The following is a 23,695-nucleotide window of genomic DNA, read 5'->3' as shown; positions in this document are numbered from 1 at the left end:
GCAGTCTGGGCTGTTGAATATTTAAATAAATTCAATCTACACAAATCAATTAGTCAGGAAGCTTGTGTTCAGTGTTAAATAAGTTTTTGTTTTTGTTGTTGTTTTTGTTTAATATTACACAGAGTTGATTTTGTTGTTGTTGTATTTGTGGAAGCAAAGTACTTTCGTTTAGACTTTTGTTATTATGATATTAACCTTGTATCGCGTGTGCCTCAAAAGAAAGTTGGTTTTCAATTCATTTGGAAGTTGATATTTCATATCTCGTATCATGAAGGTAGGTAACATTATGTTTTGTATACAATTTGTCGTTTGTCAAATAAAAATCTATTTTTTAAATTATGTATTTAAAATAGAAACAAAAACTATTTTAAAAGTTCTCAATTACTCATTTCGAAGGTTTGTACGTATTTATAAGTTCTTAGATTATTTTATTTCTTGAACTTGATTTTTTTGTTTACATTGTTTAATTCTATTAACTCATTGTTATAATATATTTGATACGTCATTGCCATTGTTGCCCACATCGCATCATCTAATTTCTCTTATCAGTATTATCAGATTGGCCTAGGACAATTTCTAATGAAATTAATTAGATTTCAATGTCATCTAATGTTAATATCTATACGTATTAGGCATTCTTCAGAAAATTATTCATTTATGGTCATTGCCATCTGGGTGGTTCGTATCTCTTTAATCCTGGAAACACAATTTCAGCTGGATGTTTTGAGTCGTACAAATATTTCCTGTCGATCTTTGAAAATTGTTAAACAAAAAACATTTAACGAAAACAACAACTTTACATTTACCTGCTGTTTTTTATTCACCCCTATTGTGAGAAAATATTTCCCCCGAAAAGTTATTGTTCCCTAGAAATTTTAAAAGCTATTGTGAGTTCCATACGAATGAAATTTCACTTCGAATTCGTGGTGACATTTCGAAAAAAAAAGAAGCGTTCTTTGAAAAGACAAATACAAACTGAACGAAATATCTGAACAAATCACAGAAAAAAATTAAAATAGGACGGTGTTCTAGTTTTGCAAATAAATTATTATTTTCAACCCCTTTTCGAATGAAAATGACAATTTGTTGAGTTTAAAAACTTAATTAATTAAAAAAACGACGGTATCCATAACGAAATTACCGAACTACACCACTCAGAACAAAAAAACCGATACAATTCAGAACTACAACACTTCGAACACAGCTAAACAGATTTGTGACAAATGAGTGAAGTGCGAATTTAACATTTTAAAAAAGTAAACAATATCCGTGCATTCCTCCGTCTCAAGCCAAAACCTTCCACAGCTTCGTTAACACCTATAAGTTGTAATATAGCTTCTTCCACATTTGTGTACTTGACTGTTTTATCAGGGCCACCTCCGGTTGCTCTTTGGTTCGCTTTACTTTCCGTAGTCTTTTTCCTCACATATCTTTTCTGGTCATTCCAAACCTTATGAAGCATTTTTTAATAAACTTGGTTCCATAATAAAGAAGAACAGATAACCTTTTTCCACTCAGTTTTTGACTTTATTGGAGGCTCTACACTGTTGAGATCATTTTTGTCTTCCAGAACTCTGAAATTATATCTTTATTTTTCTTCGAATAGTCTCTGGCGATATCGGGTCGTAATTGCATTTGAAAATAAAAAAGTAGGAATAATTTAGTTGTTATTTATACAAATTTCTTACATTTTCCGCTAAAGTTGTCCTTTTCCGCCGTGCTGTGCTTAACTACTTTAGTTTTGGCTTATATTCAACTTTCGGAGATCTTCTAACATAGAAACAGAATCCTTTACCGCTAAACAATACATTTTTACTGTCATCTGTCCATAGAATGTTAAGCCATTTCTCTGCTTCCCAATTTGAATGCTGCCTTGCAAATACTAAAGGCTTTTTAGAATGTTTTGGAGTTAAAAGCGGTACTTTTATGGGACTTCAAGCTGTATAATTGTACTCCCTCAATCGATAGCGAACGGTTTCCACGCAAGTTGTAATATTAAGCGTTTTCTTTTAGCTCAATGGAAGGCTTAAAGGGATTTTTATGGCTTTCTCGGACAAGTGATATGATATAATGACTGGTTTTTGGCCACGAGTTTCCATTTTTGGTTTGTATTTATACGAACTTTGAACTACTTGGTTGGAACAGCCAAAAATACGCCAAACTTCTCCAAAGTTGTACCTTCCGAGATAATATTTTTAATAGTTTTGCGCTTTTTGTCATAACAATGCTTTCCACGGCCCATTGTTTTTAAAAAACTGTAAATTTTGTGTTTTAAATGAAGAAACCAATTAAACATGAACAAATTTAAACACTTCACCGCCTTACAATATGCACAAAGAGTTGGAAAGAGATGACAGTTAAGGTAATAATATAATATAATACAGTAGAGGCTGTCAATATTTGTAAACTTGTACTAGTGTTCCTATTTTTTATTGACACTGTTCTTAGATTTTCACATTTAGCTTAAGTTTTCACAAGTACCAATTATACCTATATAATATAAATATTGGGAGGCACAAAAGTCCTTTGAGAACTAGGGCCTAGTGACTTACAACTCTCAACCATTCCTGGTGTCAGGGATAGAGGGGACCTACAACTTTAAGCCGAATCCGAACGGCAAATTTGAGAAAGCACTTTTCATGACAAGAAATGCTCTTGGAGAATTTGTCAATTTCTCGCAAGATGCAATGACCGTGAAAAAACTTAAGACTTCCAAACAAATGTTTGAACTTTTATATCGAGAATGTTTGTTCATCGAGTCAAAAACCATTTAATAAACTTTCTAAAGTAGATATTTGACCAAGAAGTGGTCGTGCACAAGTCGTCGCTCGAACCATTTGGAAGTTAAATTTGTACTCCATCGAATTCGTCGAAACAATTTCCGGAAAAAGAAAATAATATCCAGAGAAATTGATATACATACAGTAGGCTCGCGGTAACGTGAAGTATTAAAAACCGAGCCTGTTCACGTTATCGAAGTTGTTCATGTTGACAAAGGTGTAGTTTTTTAAATTTTTAAAATAAATTAGACCTTTGTTTAACTTAAATTCATACATTTTTTTGTAAATGTAGGTGAAAAAATTTAACTATGTTGCAATTAATGAAAAAAATGCGTAATCCTTTTCTGAATTTTCTTTTTTTTTCTATTTGGCTGAAAACGGCCTTTTCGCGAAGTCGTTTAAGTACGCTGATGTCTGCTGTATAAACGTTTTCATATTTAGCCCTTCCAAAGCCTTATTGAAAATGTCAATTGCTTCCCTAGGCTCTATTCTGGTATGTGCTTTTTCCAGAATACTGTCCTCGCTTTCACATTCGTCACTGATCAAAACTTCGTTCCTTTCATTGTCGTTTGGAAGAACTTCATTCTATTCATGGACATCAGCAACCGAAAAAATTATCTATGTACATAGAAGGGCCCAAATCGAATCAAATGTTTTTCTGTATACAAGAGAAATGTTCAAACCTCTGGATTAGTTGCGTGAAAAAGTTCTAGTGTACGTTCCTCTTGAGAGTTGATTTGTAGATAAATTCTTTCTCTCAAAACAGCTAGTGGCATATCCTCTTCAGAGTCTTTTTCATTGCTTATTGAGCTTAAAATATTCGTCCAGCATTTTGCTATAGTTTCTTTTTCAAGACGTTGCCAACACGAATTTAAATAGCAAATAGCGTTTCTTAACGTCAATTTTTTAATGCTTCAATTACATCAATTTTTTCGGCCACAATTGATGCCAGAAGAATATTTCTGTAGAAAAGTTTTGTTACTCTTATAGCATTTTGGTCCATCGGCCGTATGAGCAGCGTGACATTCGGCGGCATAAACATCCCAGTTATTAACCTGTCAGATGTTAATTCGTTTTCGGGTGGATGAGATGGAGCGTTATCAATTAAAAGAAGAGCTTTGGTGGGGAACCCTTGGTGTTCTAAAAATGTTCTGACCTACACATGAAACGATTTGAAATCAATGCAAAATTACAATCTGTTTCCTACCTGTGGTACGAAAGCAGCTGCCCTCCATGACGATTAGGAGCAACTGTAGTCAACAGGAGATTTTAAATTCCTAAACGAGCGAGGATTTTTTTCTTTCCAATCACTTAAAACTTTACTTTATGTTCTCCTGTGGCAAGAAAAGTGAGGCGCTGTATTTCTGTTTTTCTGCCAGGAGCATATTTTTCTTGAGATGATACGTGTAACGTGTGTCTTGTCAGGAAGTAGCTTCCAAAATAATCCGGATTCATCCGCATTGTATATTTGATTATGATATAGACCTGTATAGCTCTTTTATTTTGGCTTGCAACTTGTTTTTGAAAGGGTCCACAAGGTCAGGTCTAGAAGATAACTTTTCACCACTTATTTTGATAAAACGCACACCATAACGCTTCTTAAACCTTTGCAACCAGCCCTGAGTTTCATTAATTTTTGAATGGAAAAATTTAGCTTTTTTCCTTAACTATCAATGCATTGACTGGATCATTTTTGTCTCTCTGTTTGATGAACCAACTGTAAAGAGCTTTTTCCATTTTAGGAAGTTCAGAACGCTTCATGATCTTCCGCATTCCAGGTCCAGAAAATGTATTGTTAACACATTTTAAAATTTACTCCGATTTTTTGTTGATAGCGCAAATTGTTGATTTTGCAACATTGTATTGCTTTACTCAGCTGGTTACGCTTTATCCTCATTTTTCTAGAACACTTACTTTGTCCTTCAAAGACAAGACTTTTGGTACTTTTTGTGAAATTTTTCAAGAAAATCATCTTTTTGATTACACCAACACCGCGCACTAAGACAAATGCAAAACTAAAGCAAATAACACCTGGAAAATCCTTAACGGGATTCCCCATTTGGTAAAACGATTTGAAAAACCGAAAAACGATCAAAGGAAGCTATGTTTTTATGTCAAACGCATTTAAAAGTTGTTCACGTTATAGGGCTTTCACACACTGTTCACAGTGTAGTCAATGTAAAGTGTCTTCAACATTTGAACAATTTTAAAAATTCCGAATAAGAACAATCCTTTTCGTTTCCCCAAACACATAGCGTCCCACCGCAGTTGATCGAAACGTTGTTCCCACACTAATTTTCTTAGAAAAATGGTCCAATAACATATATTATTGATGCATTGGGCAGAAACAACATTGCGGATTGTCGAAGTTTCAAATGTTGTTTATTTGTTTTTTTTTTTGATAAGTTTATTTTGGAAAAATATGTTTTCAATGTTTTCAAAATTTGTTAAACAGGAAAGCGACTTATTTTGTTCTGTCATTGTCAAAACAACCTATGATTTAAAAAGAAACCGCTAGATGGCGCACGCTGTACATGGAAAAATTGTTTATTATAAAGATAATAAGAAAGCGCACAAAGAAGAAGTAATTACGTTTTTACTATAATCAATTAAATTACATTGTTACTTGTAAAAATTACATAATTAGTATATTATTTAAAAAATTAAATATTATTTCTTTGTTGTATTCAATTTATACATAAATGCGTTCAGTGTAGTTTTGCCCTTAAAAATTGCACTCCATCGACAAAAAAAAAATAAAGAATTATTGTAGATAACGGCACGTTCATTGTGCGCGTGCTGCAGTTTATATAGCTTATAAAATGTTACTAACGCGTAAATTACGCGTGCCATATACTTAATAATAATTGTTTTCAAATCCCCATAATAAATATAATTTATATCACTTGTTTTTGTTTATTGAATGAAGCATCAACTTCCAAGCTTAAAACGTAGATTTAAATCCTATGATTTTAACGTGTAACTAATTGTTTGATTGTGATAAATAATAACTATATTTCTTGTTGTATGTATTGATTTTATATTTTATTAAAATTTTAAAACAAAAATGATTTTGTATATTTTGTGTATAAAATAAAATACAGCGTCGCAGCATGCTATTCTTTTGAAATAATTTTGAACAACTTTTTCACGGGACCAGTAAAGTTCTCATCACGTATTTTCCAAGTCATGATCTTTAATAAAAAGTCACACCACTTTTAGAGTAGGTTTAATGATTTGTTTTGTTCAAAACTAGTTTGACACTTCAGATGACAGCTGAGTTTGACATGTGACAGGATGGGTTTGTATACACATCAGTTTAAATATTAGGAAATTACTTTCACAAGGCAAGCGATGTTTTGGAATATTCTTAAGGGTAATGCAACAAAAATAAAACCATTTGAGTCTTACTTCGGAAAAAATGGTATGCGTCTTAAAGGGTAGGAGTTTCACATCCGTTATAGGAAGAAATTGTGAAATTGCTTGTTGTTTGATGTTTGATCGATCTTCCAAATTCGTGATATCGTGACCATAAGGAAATATACCGTGATATTTTGAAAGAGGTAAATCTTCTGGATGCTGAGGACAATATGCCCTAAGATGAAATTTTCAGCAAGATAACTATCTCAAACACTCTTGAAAATTGGTGAGTGCTTGGCTTCGCAATTATCGAAACTCTAGTACCCTGGCTAATTCCATCACCTGCTCTGAACCCGATTGAGAATTTGTGAGCAATATATTAGAAACAAAATTTTTGTTTGGAGAAATATGCAAAATTGCAAACCCCAATCGAAAATTGCACGGCTTTTTAAAAAAAAAATCATAAAGTATCACTATGCGGTCGTTTAATTTTATTGAATGTTTACGAATTTATTGATGCTTTCCCCTTTTGTTTGGAATAGATGTGTACATGACGGATGTCTAAAACACTCATATAATCTTGTGAGTTCTACTATCGTAGCAGCAAATATCGGAAAAATGGACTTAAATAACCCTTATTGCGAAGATCAACCTCAAACCCATAGATGGTTGATAGAATTTAGCAATTGAAATAAAAATCGATATAAATTTTATAAAAAAGCAATGAAATCAAAAACAACATGTTTAACTTTCTGTTTAATTATTCTGTTTTTGTGAAAATGCCTATACTTCTGAGCTGATAAAGCCTGTTGGAACCACCACCAGTGGATTTTATTTCTATTTTGGATTCTTCTTTTTGATTTTGTATTTTAGATTGATCCATACTCCCAAACATTTTTCTGGAAGGTGTTGTGGTGGACCTAAGCTCTACAGCAATATTTTTTTAATTTATTTATTGTATAATTATACTCTGTAAGATACAATATCTTATAAGCTAGAGCAAATTTTAGTATCATAATGTTATTTTGGGAGGGAGGGAGTTTCACAAACGAATAGAATAAGGAATGAATAACGTACTGTAATAAGGTCCCATGATCTTACAGAGCGCGTAAAGTGTATTTTATTTTACAAGTATTCAGGCTGATGTGATGATAGAGATTATCGAGTGAAATGTCATAGATTGACTTAGAAAAACTTGAGATGTGGTCATATCTCTTATAAACATAACGCGTGATATTGTTGAATGCAACTTTGAGTTTTTGCTTGTGTTCGAAGCCACAATTACTAAACGCCTCACAACGGAAAAGCATAAAGGGTACTAATAACGTTTTGGCCAATATTAAGCGTGTTTTCACAGGCGTTATATGATGAGACGCCCAAAGCAGTCGAAGACCTCCATATACCTTACCTAGCGTTAGATTAAAATGAGTGTTCCAACTTAGTGTTTTATTAAATGTAAGCCCAAGATTTTTCGCAGAATCGACGAACTCGATAGCACAGTCGTTTAAAGTTAAATATATCTCTAGAACATATGATCCGTTATAGTTCTAGAGATGACTAAGCATTTAGTTTTTTTTCGGATTCAAACAAAGATCGTTTTTGTGGGACCATATAACAATTGTTTTCAAATCCTCGTTCACTTCATGCACACCATTCTCAAGCATGCCTAGTTTAAAACTGTTGTACTCGTATAATTGATCGTCGTCTGCATACATGTGCACAGAAGAGTTCAGTGGACATGACGCAAGATCATTGCTATATGTACATTTAGAACAGTAAAGGTCCCAAAATAGAACCCTGAGGGACACCACTCTGCAAAAGGATGGAAAGTAGACATAACATTGTTAGCGAAAACTGTCTAAGATCTACCGGTTAAGTAGGAGAGAATAAGCTTAACAGATGCAGAAGAGAGATGAAATTGAACTTTAAGTTTTTCACAAAGTATAAAATGGTTGACAATATCAAATGCCTTTGAAAAGTCAAGAAGCGTTAATAAAGTTACTTTATCATTTACTAATTCATTTCTGATATTTTCAACGACGTCTATTAAAGCTGTAGTACAGCTGTCTACTTGTAAGAAAACTTCATATTTGGTTATTTATAAGTTTCTCCAAAACCTTCGAAAAAAAGGTAATACAGCTATAGGTCGATAATCATCTCCATCGCGATTTTCGGGAACTGTTATTTTCTTCGCTTGTTTCTAAATAGAAGGGAAAGTACTAGTCATAAATATATTATTAAAAATGTAGGTTATGTTTTTAACTATATATGGAAGAATGGCTTTAAGGATAACCGGATGGATGCCATTAGTCCCAATAGAGTTAGATTTTGTACCTAGAACACTTTCCAAAACATCGTTGTCATTAACAGGCAAGAAGCAACAATTAATAATTATAAAATTAATTTGTTCATACATAATTAAAATATAAAATCAATTGAAATGAAAATACAGTAATAGTTAATTTTTTAAAGAAGATCTACTTAATTGAAAATCAAAATCAATACAATTTAAAATTAAGTTTTTTTCTTTGACACTGCGCCTGCGGGTTATTGGTTCATTTTTCGTGTAATTAACTCTGTGTACATCTTCTCGAAACAAACAACTTATTCGAAGTTGTCGTGATGAAGCATACAAATTTATTAAAGAACAAAAAATTGCATTTGATATGATATGATAAAATATCACTTATAAGCATCACAGAAAATAGTTAACGTCTATTTTCAAATGATTGAATAGCTAAAAGTTGGCATCTAGTTTTGTATGATGGAGTTTCGATGTTCCACCCAAATTTTTGAATAGTGAATCTTGTTAATTTTGTTTGGACCATTTCAATTCTTTAAGATTGAATGTTATTAAAAGAGTTCCAGATTACACAACAGTATTCCAAGATTGATCTTACATATGAAGCAAAAAGCGATTTTAGAGTAAAAGGGTCTTTAAAGTCTATGCTATTGCGTTTGATAAAACCGAGCATTTCTATCCATTGTGCTTAACAAAGTTAAGTTTAGGGTCAAAAACTACACCAAAATCTGTCTTCCCCCTTACTCTTTCTAGAGTTTGATTCTCAATTTTGTATTCAAAGATGATTTCAGAAAAGTTGCGACAAAAAGAAAAACTGACATTTATCGACATTTAAGTATAACTAGTTTTTTGTGCACCATTGAGATAATTTCGAAATATCGTCTTGTAAGAGATGACAGTCTTTTATAGATTTTATGCAACGAAAAAACTTTAAGTCATCGGCAAAAAGAAGTTGACTAGAATTGAGGAAAATACTCTAAATCACTTATAAATATTAGAAAAAGAAGGGGTATAAGATGGCTACCTTGGGGCACGCCAGATGAAACCAAAATTGGTTTTGAGAGAACTTTGTCAATGCAGACAAATTGAACTCGACCCTTAAGATAAGATTCCACCCATTTCAAAAACTTAGAATAAAAACCAAAGTTGTTTAATTTCTTAATTAAAATAGAGTGGCTTACTCAAGCAAATGCCTTTGAAAAATCGGTATGAATTACATCAATTTGATGTCCTTCTTCGAGATTAATTAAAATGAAATTGGAGAAAAAAGAAAGATTAGTCGTTGTTGATCTTACTGCAACGAACCATGTTGACGGTAGTTGGATATTTGCTGTTTAGACCCTGATTTGTGAATAGGGTTAAAACTTGATTTCTTCCATGATGGAAGAAACTCGCTGTTTCTTAACCCTAGAACCCTAACCATATTTGGAGTGGACATTTTCTACCTTGGGTGCCACGGCAACCTGTTTTTTATTTCAAGGTATTTTATTAAATTAAAGTCATTTACATTTTTAATATTTATTTTATTTACTTTTATTATTATTTAAATAGAATATAAGAAAACTCTTATTAATATTTCTATTTAACACATTTAGTACATATTTTAATTTGAAGGCCTCCACAAATATTATCAATTAAATAAGGTACAGAGTGATGCAGCACCCTGGGTATAGGGTTTAAGGGTTAAAGAGCTATGAAAAACTAGTAAAAGCGGATTAGCTATAGAGAAGCAGCACATTTTTTAAGAACAATAGGTGAAATTTCGTCTAGATCTGCTTTATTTTCATAATTTAAACTCAAGAGACCTTCTTCAATTTCGGAAATATTTAATTCTAAACAAGCAATATCTGTCTTTCATTCAAAAGACAAATATTCGGCTGTCTATGCTGAACTTACATTCGAATTAGCGTAACTAGATTCAAAATAGTCTGCGAAGGAATCACAAATACTTGATACATTTGAAAATATTGAACCAAGGTAATTCCCACACCTGTAAATACCAATCGAATTTTTTTCTTACTCTTGATGTAAGACAAGAATAACTTACTATTTTTTTAGGTTAGATTCAATTGATAAAATATAATTTTGAAATAAAAATTTGTTAAGAACATCGAATTCTCGTTCCAATTTTTATTTTCTGCTATCCATAAACGTTTATAAGCCTTGTATTTTCTATTGCCTAAGTTACTTAGCTTTTTATTGAACCAAGTTGGCTTGAAATTTGTTTTGATTTCAACTTTAGGAACATACGAGTACATATCAATTGCAAATTTCAGGTTATCTACCTAACTAATTTGTATTTTGGTATGATTATTTTTAAGTTTTTTTTACCACGCAGGCTTAGTAGAAACTACAACTTTATTTGGAAATTGTATATTAAGAATAATTCAGACGATATTTTGAGTAACACATAATAAATTGGGCAGTCGAAAACTTCTATCAATCTTTGTTAGTTATTTAGAGCAAGTCAAGGAATATATTTTGAAACAGTGATAAAAAGTATAGGTATCAGAGGCGAAGCATTCAAAATATCAGGCGACATAATTACGTATAATAACCATACATTTTACTCAATACTGGAGTGTCTTGCCTTGACGGTTTTCCCGCGCCCATTTTCATTTCACTAGAAAATTTGTTTAAAAAATGTTAATATTACTCGTAGTTGAGAATGACGTTTGAAATTAGTCTTTTAATTGTTTTAGATTGAAATCAATAGCTCCGCGTAATTTGCTTTAGCCAAATCCAATTTAACTCAGCATTTTAATTTCAAACAAAAAGCCGCCTTTGGCCGGTGGTCGGTGGCGCGGTGGCCTTTAATATAAAACAGTAAAAAAAAACATTAACATTCCTCATTTAAAGAAAAAGAATATAGTAGAGATACAATATAAAAATTATTGCAATTTTTCCCATCGAAACACAAAAATCAACAAAACAGAAAAAAACATCAACAGAGGTGAATGATTGATGAACATTTGAAATAAAAGAAGAAAAACGTAAACATTTTGAGTAGAAAACTCAACGACCGTTACGATATGAATCTGCTCCCACTCAACCCTTATGAATGGAAATTCACAAGTTTATTGTCCCAGGTGCTATCTATAAATATGGTAATGCAAATTGCAACTATACACACCTTTGAATAAAGAACAATATGACACTGATATTTGATATTTGTGAACATACGAGTATATTAACTTTTTTTTCCAACAATAGAACTTCAGTAAAAGTTTTGAATTGGATTTTAAATATGTTTATTCATTAATTAATATTTTTGTTCCCATTGAAATTATGAAGACTTAACTCTATGCAAAAAGACGATCAAATTCACAATTTCCTGCGAAAATGGTGTTATTCTTATTGTCAAAGAAGAAGAAGAAGAGTATTGGTAGTGAAATGACTCAAATCACGTAGTTACGAATTAAATTGCAAATATCATCAATTATTTAAACATCAAAAGTCAATTACACTACCATTTTATCGCACTGCACTGTTAAACCCATAAGCAGATCAAATTTCAAAACTTGTTCACATTCAATTCTTTTGCTGTGCGTCATGTAAGTAGAGGTATACCTTACAGGGGTTATTTTTACAAAAGTTAATCGAAAAAAAGCTTCAATTTGTTTTTAACTTTTTTTGTTAAATTTGTTATAAGTGGGTAGAATACTATGGACAATTTTGTTATTGCAAGTGAACGAAGTATTAAAAATTTGCATGAGAATCTTGATGCCCTTATCTACTTCGAAGGTATCAAGTTTCTTAAGAAACTAAGTTCAAAACCATACGCCCCAGCTTAATCCTCCTTAAGTCGAAATCTTTCCAAGCAATTAAATTGTTGAAAATTGTTTGCAGAAGTTTGCGTACCAATGTTAAACATGGAGAACGTAATGTCATAATATACGGGTTTATGGCTACAAGTGGATTGGGAAACTTTGAATTTATTGACACAATTAGAGAAAAGTCGTAATTTCTAGATATTCTTAAGAATAAATATGCGTTAGTCTGCAGAAAACTGATTTTACTAACAATACGATACTTTTAACAAGATAAAGATCCTAAACATATCGGGTTTTTAATAAGAGCGCTACAAAAGTCTTTTTAAATAAAACAAAAACTGTTTTGGATATCAATGAAATTCTTTATTCCTGTGAAAGTACGTTTGATGCCATTATGTGTGGAACTCGATTTCTTTTGCATGACCACCATGGGCACGCTTGCAGAAGTCCAGACGCTGAACCCAATTTTCGACGGTTTTCAAGCTTAAATCGTCTGATACTGCTGCAATTTCAAGTTCGATATTCATACGAACTTCATCAATCGTCGGTGGCTTGTTTGCATAGATCATAGACTTGACGTAGCCCCACAGAAAATAGTTTAACGGCGTCAAAACGCACGACCGAGGTGGCCCAGCGACTGGACTATTTCGTAAGATAACACGTTTTTCAAACTTGATTCCAATAAATTGATTTTGATTGTGCGTCCTGTTGAAAACTCATGCTCTCGAATTCCATATCATCCAATACGCCACAACGACGCCACAGCAATTCCTAACACGCGTGAGAAACTCATTTGGGCTTTCTGCAACTGAAGCCTCATCGCAGCGGAAGTAATATTCTCGACACTACGGGCACTTCTTTGTCTCACTGGCACGGGAACATTTTGTACTGTGCCTGTAGATTCAAATTTGTCCACTAGACACTCAATTGTTCATCTCGTACGATGATTTTGACGACTTTTAATTGGACGTAGCGACCTTAACGTTAATTTCGAGTCTTTGTTGGCTCGTATATTTTTCCATTAATAAATGGCAAACCTTAATGAAGAAAAATCTCAAATGAGCGGCAAAATAATGGCGCCGTTTTCTGTTCTTGTCGCTCTACTTTTGTAGCGTCCTTGTTGAAGGATTGGTTGCTTTAGAATGCCAAAAATCAGCTCAATAGCGCACTTTAGACACCAAGTTCTAATCTTATTGACCATCTGGCAACGGCCTAGTCACTGAGAAAGCTTCGGTTCCCATCGATCACCGAAATCAAGCATCAGTGAGCGTGGTTAATAGACAGATGGGGCACCGTCTCGAAACCTACCGCGTGCTGTTGTCATGTGTTCTTTCTGTCTGTTCTTTTTTCTGTTCTAATGTAACAACCTTGTTTCATTGCAACGATCAAAGTGACCAAAAAAAGCCGAAGGAAAACCTAATTTTTCCAATACACATAAGTTTTTTCTCTTCTGTCCTTCTGTCTTGAATTAATGTCTTGTGTTGTTATCACCTTACAAAGTCTAGTCGCTCAAGGTGCTGTGTTCTCTACCCTGTACATTTATGTGCTGAGTAGTGTGTAATGTATTGACCGTCTGTGGGAAAACAACAAGCGAAAGGTCTAGAATTGCATCCTAAATAGTGACTTAAAATTGTTCAAAGTATTTGTAGGGAACCATAATTATTTATTTTAATATAAAAACACCACCACCACCCTCACTCTTAATAATGAAACTTCAAATGATCCACAAACTGTATCCAACATGTTTCCTACCTGCTTAAAACCTTTACCGACGAATCTGTAGTTCCACATTCTGCATATTTAGCATATCTGCCTAATTTCTTTCTCGGTCAATGTTTTCCTTCAACAATTGACTCTGGTTTAATCAAAAATATGGTAAATCAAATTAATGTTAAATTCTCACTTGACAGCTATTTTTCTCCCTGTCATATTTAAAAAAAAGTGCTCTGTTTTCTTACCAAAGAGAAATTCCACATGTGTGGAGAACCTCCTTCGTAACCCACAACAAACCCCATAAAGATAATACTACAAACTAGCGTCCAAATGCCAAACTGTCTCATAGTGCATAATTATTTGAAAGCGATATTATAAGTGTTCATTGCAATTATTTTATTATCCACAGGACAACATAGTTTTCAAAGATTTAAGTCTACAACTACCAAACTTGTGGAACTTGTGAAAAAGGAAACGAAGTTGACGTAATCAACGCTGCCTTTAGCGAAGCCTTTAACGATATATCCTACAGGTTTATCCTCTTTAAGCTTTCTACTGTTGGCTTTGAACCGCTTTTGCAAAAGTTCTCTTCCTACTTATTCGGATGCGCTGTTTCCTAACCTTGTCTTGCTAACCCTAGCGTACCACAAGGTAGCCACTTAGTTCCTCTCCTTTTTATCTTCTACATTAATGGTATGGATAAGTTATTTACAAATATTTCCAAATCACACTTTGGGCTGATGATACAAAATGTTTCAAGTCCTTCACGACGATTGCATGATTCTTACCCTATTTAATTAGACCTCGATGCTTAGATCGAAATATAAACTAATGTCAGCCAATTACTTTTTAACCAAAGAGATTAATATCTTCATATCGGCAATGCTTTCTTCATAGCCAACCCATTTACTTGGTGAAGGTTATTCCGAGAGCTACATTCTGGTGGTCGTATATACGTTACCAATCCAACTGAGGAAAACCGGAATAAGTTCAAGCAAGTCAGGAAGGTCTGCAACGCCCATATTCGGCGGACCAAATTTTTACAAGGCCAGAAATCACGGGCAAAAATACTGCACTGTCCCAAAGGCAGTAAAATGTTTGGTCATTTGTAAAAAATATGAGCAATTCTTCCTCTTCCTAGGTCCATACGCTTGTCGTCAATGATACTCCGTTTTTTAGCTCTTTAGAAAAAGCTAATCTCTTTGCTAGGCAGTTCGCCGCCACTTCAACGCTGCAAGTGAGTGTTATGACTCCGCCTGTCATCGAGCGCTTTAGTGATTTTATGGGGTCAATCTTTTTTCGCACTCTTACTGTGTCGAGAGTCCTAAAAGATCTTTACATACACAAATCCGCTGGTCCGGTTGGTATCCCCATTATTGTTCTGAAGAGATGTTCTTCAACCCTGGCAAAAGCACTGCTTAAGCTTTTTCATCTATCCTACTCCTCAGGTCTCGTTCCGAGGGGATGGAAAATTGCATTTGTCCAGCCTATTCTCAAAAAGGCGAATCTTCCTTACCCTTCCTTTCTTTCCAAGGTCGTGGAAATGCTGATTAATTATCAGCTGAAGAAATATCTTGAAGATCGAAAGCTTCTTAATGACAATACGGCTTCAGTAGCAATAGGTCCACAGGTGATCTCATGTTTCATCTCACCGAACAGTGGAGCAAATCTTTACATCGTTTTGGAGAAAGTAAGATTATTGCACTTGATATTTCAAAAGCATTTGATAGGGTTTGGCATCAGACTCTCATATCAAAAATGCGTGCTTTCGGTTTTCATGAATCCCTTCTTCATTAGATTAGTAATTACTTTTCGAACTCCAAAAACCACAAAATAAATGCTGGTGTGTGCCAGGGCTCTATTCTATCTCCAACACTCTTTCTCATTGTTATTAATGATCCCCAGTCTGCAACTTCTAATCCAATACGTTTTTTCGCTGACGATATTACTCTTAGCTTATCATATTCGTTTTCAGATTTACGTCCCTCTTCTTCGGATGTGGAACTGCAAGTACAAAATATGATAAGCTCTTTAAATTCCGACCTTAACAGCATTGTACAATGGGGAATAAAAAACCGCGTGGAATTTATGACTGAAACACAAACACGCTTCAGCTTCGGCTTCGCCTGACGTTTACGAGTTCAGCCATAGGAAATCAATGCATGCTTTCACAATGGAGCTTCGACCTCACGTTTCGTTTGACAATCGTAAGGAAAAGAAAGTAATGTAACGTAATGTGACTCCAAACGGAAGCTCTAGTTCAATTATCTGAACATTTGCTTTGTCTGACAACTCATAAGCTGTAAAAAAATGTCAACAAACAAAATATTTGCTCTTTCTAGGGATGAAATAATAGAAATGTCATTTAAAGCAACCTCGAAGCAGGCCCCCCGTAACGCAGACGAAGCCGAAGCTGAAGCGTGTTTGTGATTCAGCCATTAATGCTTCGACAACCCAATGCTGTCTTGTATCGTTTAAGCGATATATATCCCCCTTTCCCTTATCCATAAATGGCACTTGCAACGAGGAGACTGAACATCCCGAAATTCTCGGTATATGTGTATCACCAACCACCTTTTGCGATGTCGCAAAAAATGCCGCAAGATGTTTGAGTTTTCTAAGGCGATGCAAGAAGTTTTTCTCCTCCTCTGATCTGGCTGTTATCTGCAAAATTTATATACGTCCAAAGCTTGAGTATAACTCCCATATCTGGGCTGGTGCACCCGCAACCTACTTAAGTCTCTTGGACAATATTGAACGCATTTAGATTGATGCACACACAAGATCTTTTACGTCGCTTGAACATCGTCGTAAAGTTTCTTATCTCACGCTTTTTTACCTATATTCAGGAATTCAAAACCATTGTGAACCGACACCTCCTTTCAACCCCTCTCTCCCTTTCTTAATGCTCACACTGTGTCTATATAATAAGAGAAACGATAATATCCGCTTGAGTGTGCGCTTATTATAAAAAAAATGATCTCTCTACATCAAACTTACACTTTCTCATCTTGAATACGTCTCCGAAGCATAGTCTTCTTACTAAGGTGTACATATCTCAAGAATTGAAATTGACAATAGACTTTTCCTTCGTGCCTTCAATTTAGATAGATACCCGACATCTTGTTTATCTATCGTATGCTTTCTGGGCTAATATGTACAGCTCCATCTTCATAACACTAACCCCCTAAATTACTACTCACCTCTTTTATCTTCCCACCTACGCACCTCTTATACCTCAAAAAATGAACCCAAAACACGCATGATACGATATGTCAATTTGAATAGAAACTTTTTCGATTTAAATGTAAGCATTTCAAATGTTTCAGCGGCTACGGCGAAGTCTTATTATTAAGCTTAAGTCCAACAACCCTCAAATCTTAAGTAAGCTTCAAAGAAACAGACAAATAAATAAATACATACATGATGGTACATAGTGTAGAAGTTTAATAAAAGTTATAAAAATAACCTCTTATACTAAAATTGCTTGTGTTATTTTTAGATTGCTAAAATTAAAGTCATTACCTCTCAGCGTGAATAAACTATTGCTTGCTAAATGTATAAAGACATTTTGACGGATCTTGTTAATTAAGAAAGTAATATTGCGTTGAGATTAAAGTTTTATTCGTACACAAATGAAAAGATTCTCATGAAAAACAAAAAGATTGAAACATGCAGTTCTTTCTATTGCCAATCGAAAATGTATTTACAAAAATATGTCAAAATTTTGGTTTACAGTTCTCAATTTTTAGTATGTAAGCATTTGATTCCCTAGTTTTAAATTTTCGTTTTTTGCTTTTATGTTGCAATTTTTATAGAAAGTCGTTCGCACCTATGTTAAAGTGTTCGTCGATTCGATTTACATAAATTGAATGTCAAGTTAAATCAAAACAAACATTATGAACATTCTTCCCCAACTTAAAAAAGTGCTCTAATAATACTTGAAATTCCATTTAAGGTATTTGAATGAATCAATTCAATTGATTTACTCTCAACAAGAGTTCACAAGTACCGACGTTTTGACATCAAATTTGGCACTCAAACGAATCCATTTACCATCCCATTTAGATACTTTCTCATCATTGCCAATAAAGATACTACTTGGGATTATTTATAGGTCAAGGTCTTTAGGACGTCATTAAAGTATTTAATTATTGTAATTATTTATTTGTTTATGTGAGTTCAATTAAACAACAGGTTTAGTGTTGGTTTTGTTTTTGCTTACATTTATGTAGGAAACAGACTCCCAAACTTGTTAATTTGTTTTACATAAAATAAAATTAGATATATTAGAAGGAAATTTGACGAGTAAAGGAAGGTTGTCAAGTTCTCACACGTTAGATAAATGTATGGTATACAATATTATTATAATAGAGCCAATGTCTTGGAACCTTAAAAACTTTCCACTTAATCTTCATAGATTTCATGTTGTGTTTACTTTCGGTTTTCTCATTTATGACTTCACGTAAAAGTAAGTTTCTAAATCTGACGTATTTTAAATAGAAATGATTGGTGTTCAATTTTCTCGACCATGACAAAAGTTCTTGAAAATATCAATTATTTGTATCGTGATTGTTTTGAAAGTACCGTTATTTTAAATTTGAAATTGAACAGTACTAGACTTTATTTAAATATTAAAAATTTATTTAAATATTAAAAATTAAGATTAAATTAATTTAATTCAAATAAATATTCAAGTATATTTATAGTTTGTTTTTGATGATTTAAGCTTGCAACTATTTTTTAATTTCATTTTGATTAATAAATATTAAATTTAAAAAAAGAGTTATAGTCGAAAAATACAGCATCCACAACATTTTTGATTGATGGAAGCATACCTGTATTTGCTATCAAAAACAAAATTATGCTTCAAAGGAACACCAATATTTAAAAAAAATAATCGAACGATTATAGCGAACTTGTTGAATAAATGCAGAAGAAATAAAATGCAAATTTCGACGTTTATCACAAAATGAAAACGTCAAAAAATCGTTCTAAAACATGTATGTTTATTGTTGACGTACAGAACTTTCTTTCAGAGAATTCCCAAATTTAAAGCAAAAAACAGTTTCCATTCATTCCTTAAAAATGTTTAGTTACCAAAGTTCAAGTTTACTTATTATTGTTTAAAGGGTATGTTTAGTAAAAATGCTGCTAATAATGGAAACAAATTAATGAGTTTTACGTATATGTTTTTGTTTTTCTTAATTTAATAAATACTACCATATATTACTTTTTATAAATGCAGAACATAGAAGAAAACATACATTAACAATAGTTTTCAGATATAAAGCAAAGGTAAGCTAAGAAAAATATTTTTAAGAAAGCCAATAATATTTAAGATATGTTCATTAAAGAAATTTCCGCTTCGGCAAACCTTCATCAACTTTTTAGAAAAAAAAATTAGCATCAATAGCAGCCAATTATTGGGTGTTCGGTTTCTTCATATTGGAATAAAAAAAGTCACTTAAATCTATTTATTGCCCTCATTTAGTTGGTATTCCTTAAAGATGCTTTACACAAAGCAACTTATTTTTAAAACATGGTTCCCTCAAATTTGTATTCCAAAATCTAACAACAAAGAAAAATCTTACTCTAACATAGTCCCTCAAAAGGAATATTTCTGCAACAAACAAAACTAAAATTTGGTCTTGCAATTACCGAACTGTTAAATGATGGAAATACTAATCTAATTGAGGAATCTGAACTTGCTAAAGTTGTCAATGAAACGTCTGCTTCTCGTAGCATTGTCTGTACAAAAAAATACGGAGGCACCCGCCTAATGTTTCCAACTAAACTTCTAACTTCGCCAAAAAAATGCTATAAGTTTGCTCTAAGCAAACTACAGATGAAAAAAATGTCTGTTTTATTGTTTTACAAAGTATTGAGTTACACTTTTGTCCATTTCTAATTATACTTAACCAGTTGCAGCTCATATTGCGTTCGCAAATAATTTAAATAAACAAAAATCAGCGCTAATAAATCTTTAAATATGTATTTGGTCAATCTTATTTTATTTAATATACATTTACAACATTCATTTGGATTGAAATTAAAAAGCTACACAAATCTTCTAATTTAAGACCAGCACTTCAGATTCTGTTGTTTTGGATTGTTTCGTTTTTGAACGAAGGCCAAAATGAGCATTTTGATGTGCCTGAGGACTAAAATGAAGCATTTTGATGGGCTAGAACACTAAATGTGAGAATGTGTTTGGTTTTTGCATCTGCATAGGCAGACCGAAAAGTCAGTCTGAGATTCCGATCTTGGTAATGGAATATTTTTGCTGTTAACATTCAAATATTTCTTCACAATAAATGTGTTTTTAATAACATTTTACTAACAACCAACTGGACAGAAAGAAAAATCCACAACGTTTCATACGCGGATTTGAATTGTATATGTACTCGTATGAATGCGTTCAGCTGAATAAAACAGAATACCGCGCAGTATTACCGACGTTACCGACTTTCATACAAATTCACTTCGAATGAATGAATAGTAGAATACTGATTATAAGCGAAAAATTCCAGGAAAATTCCTCCCGATAAATAGCAGAATAAAGCTGTTGTTCTCCATGGCCTTTTTCCGCATATCAAAGATTGAAAAATACATTACATTGAGTTGAGCAAGTTGTAAAATTTTAATGCTAGCTTAATTCGCATCAATTTTTTACATTTTAATTTAATTCTCATTTCTTGTTTCTGTAGATGAAAATGACAATCAAATTGAAAAATGTCAAATAGTGAAAGTTAAGTGTTCAGGTGTGACTTAAAAATAATTATGAGCGCTCAAAACACAGTTTTTGCAGATGATGTTCAGAGCATGCTCAATATGCTCAGACTCTCTTCCAAATTGTAAAACGCCTAAAAAGGCAAACTTATAGTATCTAGAAAACGAAACACAGAAAAATGTATTTTCAAAGCATCTATGGTGTAGTAGCTGCTTTGGTCATGTATAAAACTGACAGCGTCGATAGGCAAGTTAAGAAATGATAAGGTAGTCTTTAAGCATTGACAATGTAGTTCATTCAGCGAATTTCATAATTAAATTTTATAGCGAATGCGAAAGGTCAGTGGATCGAATTGACTCAGCGGGAGTAAAAATCTTAGAATTCTGTGGTCGACACATGCTTTGCGAGTCTGCGGATAATCACGATTAACTAAAAAAATCCCCCGGAAATCTATTTTTTTTCTTACAATGCTTAAAGTATTCATTTTAAATGAAATTTGTTTCAGGTTTGAAAAGCATCCCTACGTTTTTTCAGATAAGCTTGTAAAACCAGCAAAATATATACCCCTATTTAAGATATTGGCAAATGGGCTAAAATGACAGTTTTAATTATTTTCCAACTTTTTCAATAACTTAATTCTATGAAAGAAAGTTGGACGAATGGTGGTAAGATGATCTACGCAACCGATATTTTGTCTAACTTATCTAGAATCACAGACCTTTTGTACTCCTACAATTTCTATAATCTTTCATTCGTAAATCTGGGATGTCGTAAATGCATTGACCTATCAGAAACTGATACAACGTCAATGTTCAGAAATGATAAGGTAGTCTTTAAAATGGACTATGTAGTTCAACCGGTGAATTTCATAATTAAGTTGTACAAAGAATACGAAAGGTCAATGTATCGAATTGACTCACTGGTAGTAAAATTCTTAGAAATTTTTAATCAACTTGTCAAAATACACATTTTTAAATTGTGTACTATGAGCATTACATGCGACCCAGTTGGACTCTTTATTCTACTTTCATTTGCATAAAAGTATAAGTTCAACTGTGCACTGTACTCCCATGCAATACGAGTACACTTAGTTTTATTTTTCTATAAATGCTGAAATTTCTTAGCCTAACTAGTATTGTTTGGCTTGATGCTGTTGCAGTGTCCTCCTCTCTTTGCAACGAAAAATGAAAGCCAAACAAATATTTGAACAAAACTTAATTAATTAACCTTAATCTTTTGTAATCGATTGGTTTCGATTAAAATTGCAATAAAATAGTGGAAAAGTGAGAGCAATTCATTCTTTGTTTTTTTTACTTGCTTTTACTTTAGTGAACAAACAAAAAACTAGAGGTTAGAATAAACGTGTTTACAAAGTTAGATTAAATTTTGAACTACTAATAATTATTTGTTAATAATAACAGACTTTTTGTTTTAAGTGAGTGCATAATTTTCCCAAATCATTTAAATTACCTAAAGTTTATTTTTTCTTGTTAATGTACTTAATTCTCAACCTAATTATTATCAAAAAATCTCCCAAACAAGTGTAACCTACCCATAATGGTAAAAGCAGCAAGTAATATTGATGTTATAGACTTGTTACAGTATATTTTAAGCATATTTTGTACCTATTGATTGTGATACACGTATGTGCATATAGTGGGTGTTCTTATTTGACGTGTGGTTACCAATTTGTCAAGACTTGCGAAGATAGTAATTTTGACAGCTGTCACTTCATTTATGCTGAGAGGTCTACCCTTTTTTTATTTATCTTATGTAAGTATTGTTAATGTCAAAACTTTTATAATAAAGCTTAATTTTTGGCTATAACAATATTATTCATATGTTTTTTATTAGTTCTAGAACACTACACGCCTAAAAATGACGTTAGACAAAACCTTACATCATTTTGTATTACTTAAAGATGATCATTTCTCTGGACCAGATAGAATTATTCCAATTGCCTTGAAAAATTATGAGCAGTTCATAAACCAAAGGAAAGAATAGGAAATTCTAAAAAAGTTTGTGTATAACCATTATATGTGGGGTCTAGAAATGAAAGTCAAATCTGACTCGAAAGCATTTTTGGAAATTTTTAAATGGTAAAAGGAAATCTTATGGTTTACCCCTCAAAGTGAGGTTTCAAGATAAAATTTCATGAGCGATTTGTGATATGTTTGCTTATTTTTTTCAGTCGAATTTTGTATTTGAAAACTCAAATCCAAACATTGTCATAAACCGCCAATAACATGTTTAGGTCAAATTGAATCAACGGAAGAAGAAGGTTTACAAGAACTTTCGTCTTTGGATGACAATAAAAAACATGACAGTGATGAAATTGCTCCTTTGTTCTTAAAATTCTGCAGATATGGTCTTTCGAAACCTCTTTTAAAATGATTTATCGCTTAGCCTTGGTCAGCTCTTAGATACATGGAAAACTTCAGTCATTACGTCAATTCATAAAACAGGGTCGAAGCAGGATGTCCTTAAATACAGACCGATTTCAAAGCTTCAAACTATTCAAAAAAATGTTTGAAGCCATTGTCAAAAAAAGGATTTTTTATAATATTAAGCAACGGATTTCAGATAATTAACACGGCTTTGTGAAAACGATCAACTACAACTAACTCGTCTTTTTTTCACTCTTTTGTTCGAAAGGTATTGAACGGGATAAGCAAGTTGATGTCATATACACCGACTTTTCAAAGGCATTTGATAGGTTGCAGCATTACGTGTTATTAAAAAAAACTAGAACACATTGATTTTCATTTTCAATTATTGAATTGGTTACATCAATATTTAACAGATCATACACAGTTTGTGAAAACTGGATGTAAAACATAAAAAAGGATTTATAACTTTGCAGGTTTTCCACAAGGAAGCCATCTCGGACCACTTTTGGTTTGGTCTTTTTATAAACTACCTTCCCGACTGTGTCAAACTTAAAATTTACTATTTGCTGACGATTTGAAAATTTACAAAAGTATCAGCTGTCCACTCGATTGCAATCTTTTGCAAGATGACCTCAATTGTATTT

At 32.8% G+C, this 23,695-nt stretch overlaps 1 protein-coding gene across 5 annotated transcripts in view; it reads left to right on the top strand.

Moving 5' to 3' along the window:
* The window catches only part of LOC129938428 (phosphorylase b kinase gamma catalytic chain, skeletal muscle/heart isoform), an 81,999-nt gene that overhangs the window by 28,392 nt on the left and 29,912 nt on the right, over positions 1-23,695 (top strand). Inside the window, exon 1 of one of the 5 annotated variants that reach the window (XM_056045985.1) lies at positions 122-274. The exons of the other annotated variants lie outside the window; for them this stretch is intronic. The gene's annotated coding sequence lies outside the window, so the exon portion shown is untranslated. Of the gene's footprint in view, positions 1-121; positions 275-23,695 lie in introns of those variants that run through there. 5 annotated transcript variants of the gene reach the window in all.

This window comes from Eupeodes corollae, chromosome 1 (assembly GCF_945859685.1).
Source record: "Eupeodes corollae chromosome 1, idEupCoro1.1, whole genome shotgun sequence".
Lineage (NCBI taxonomy): Eukaryota > Metazoa > Arthropoda > Insecta > Diptera > Syrphidae > Eupeodes > Eupeodes corollae.
Note: the sequence above shows the minus strand (reverse complement) of the source record. Positions and strands in the feature narration are given on the sequence as shown.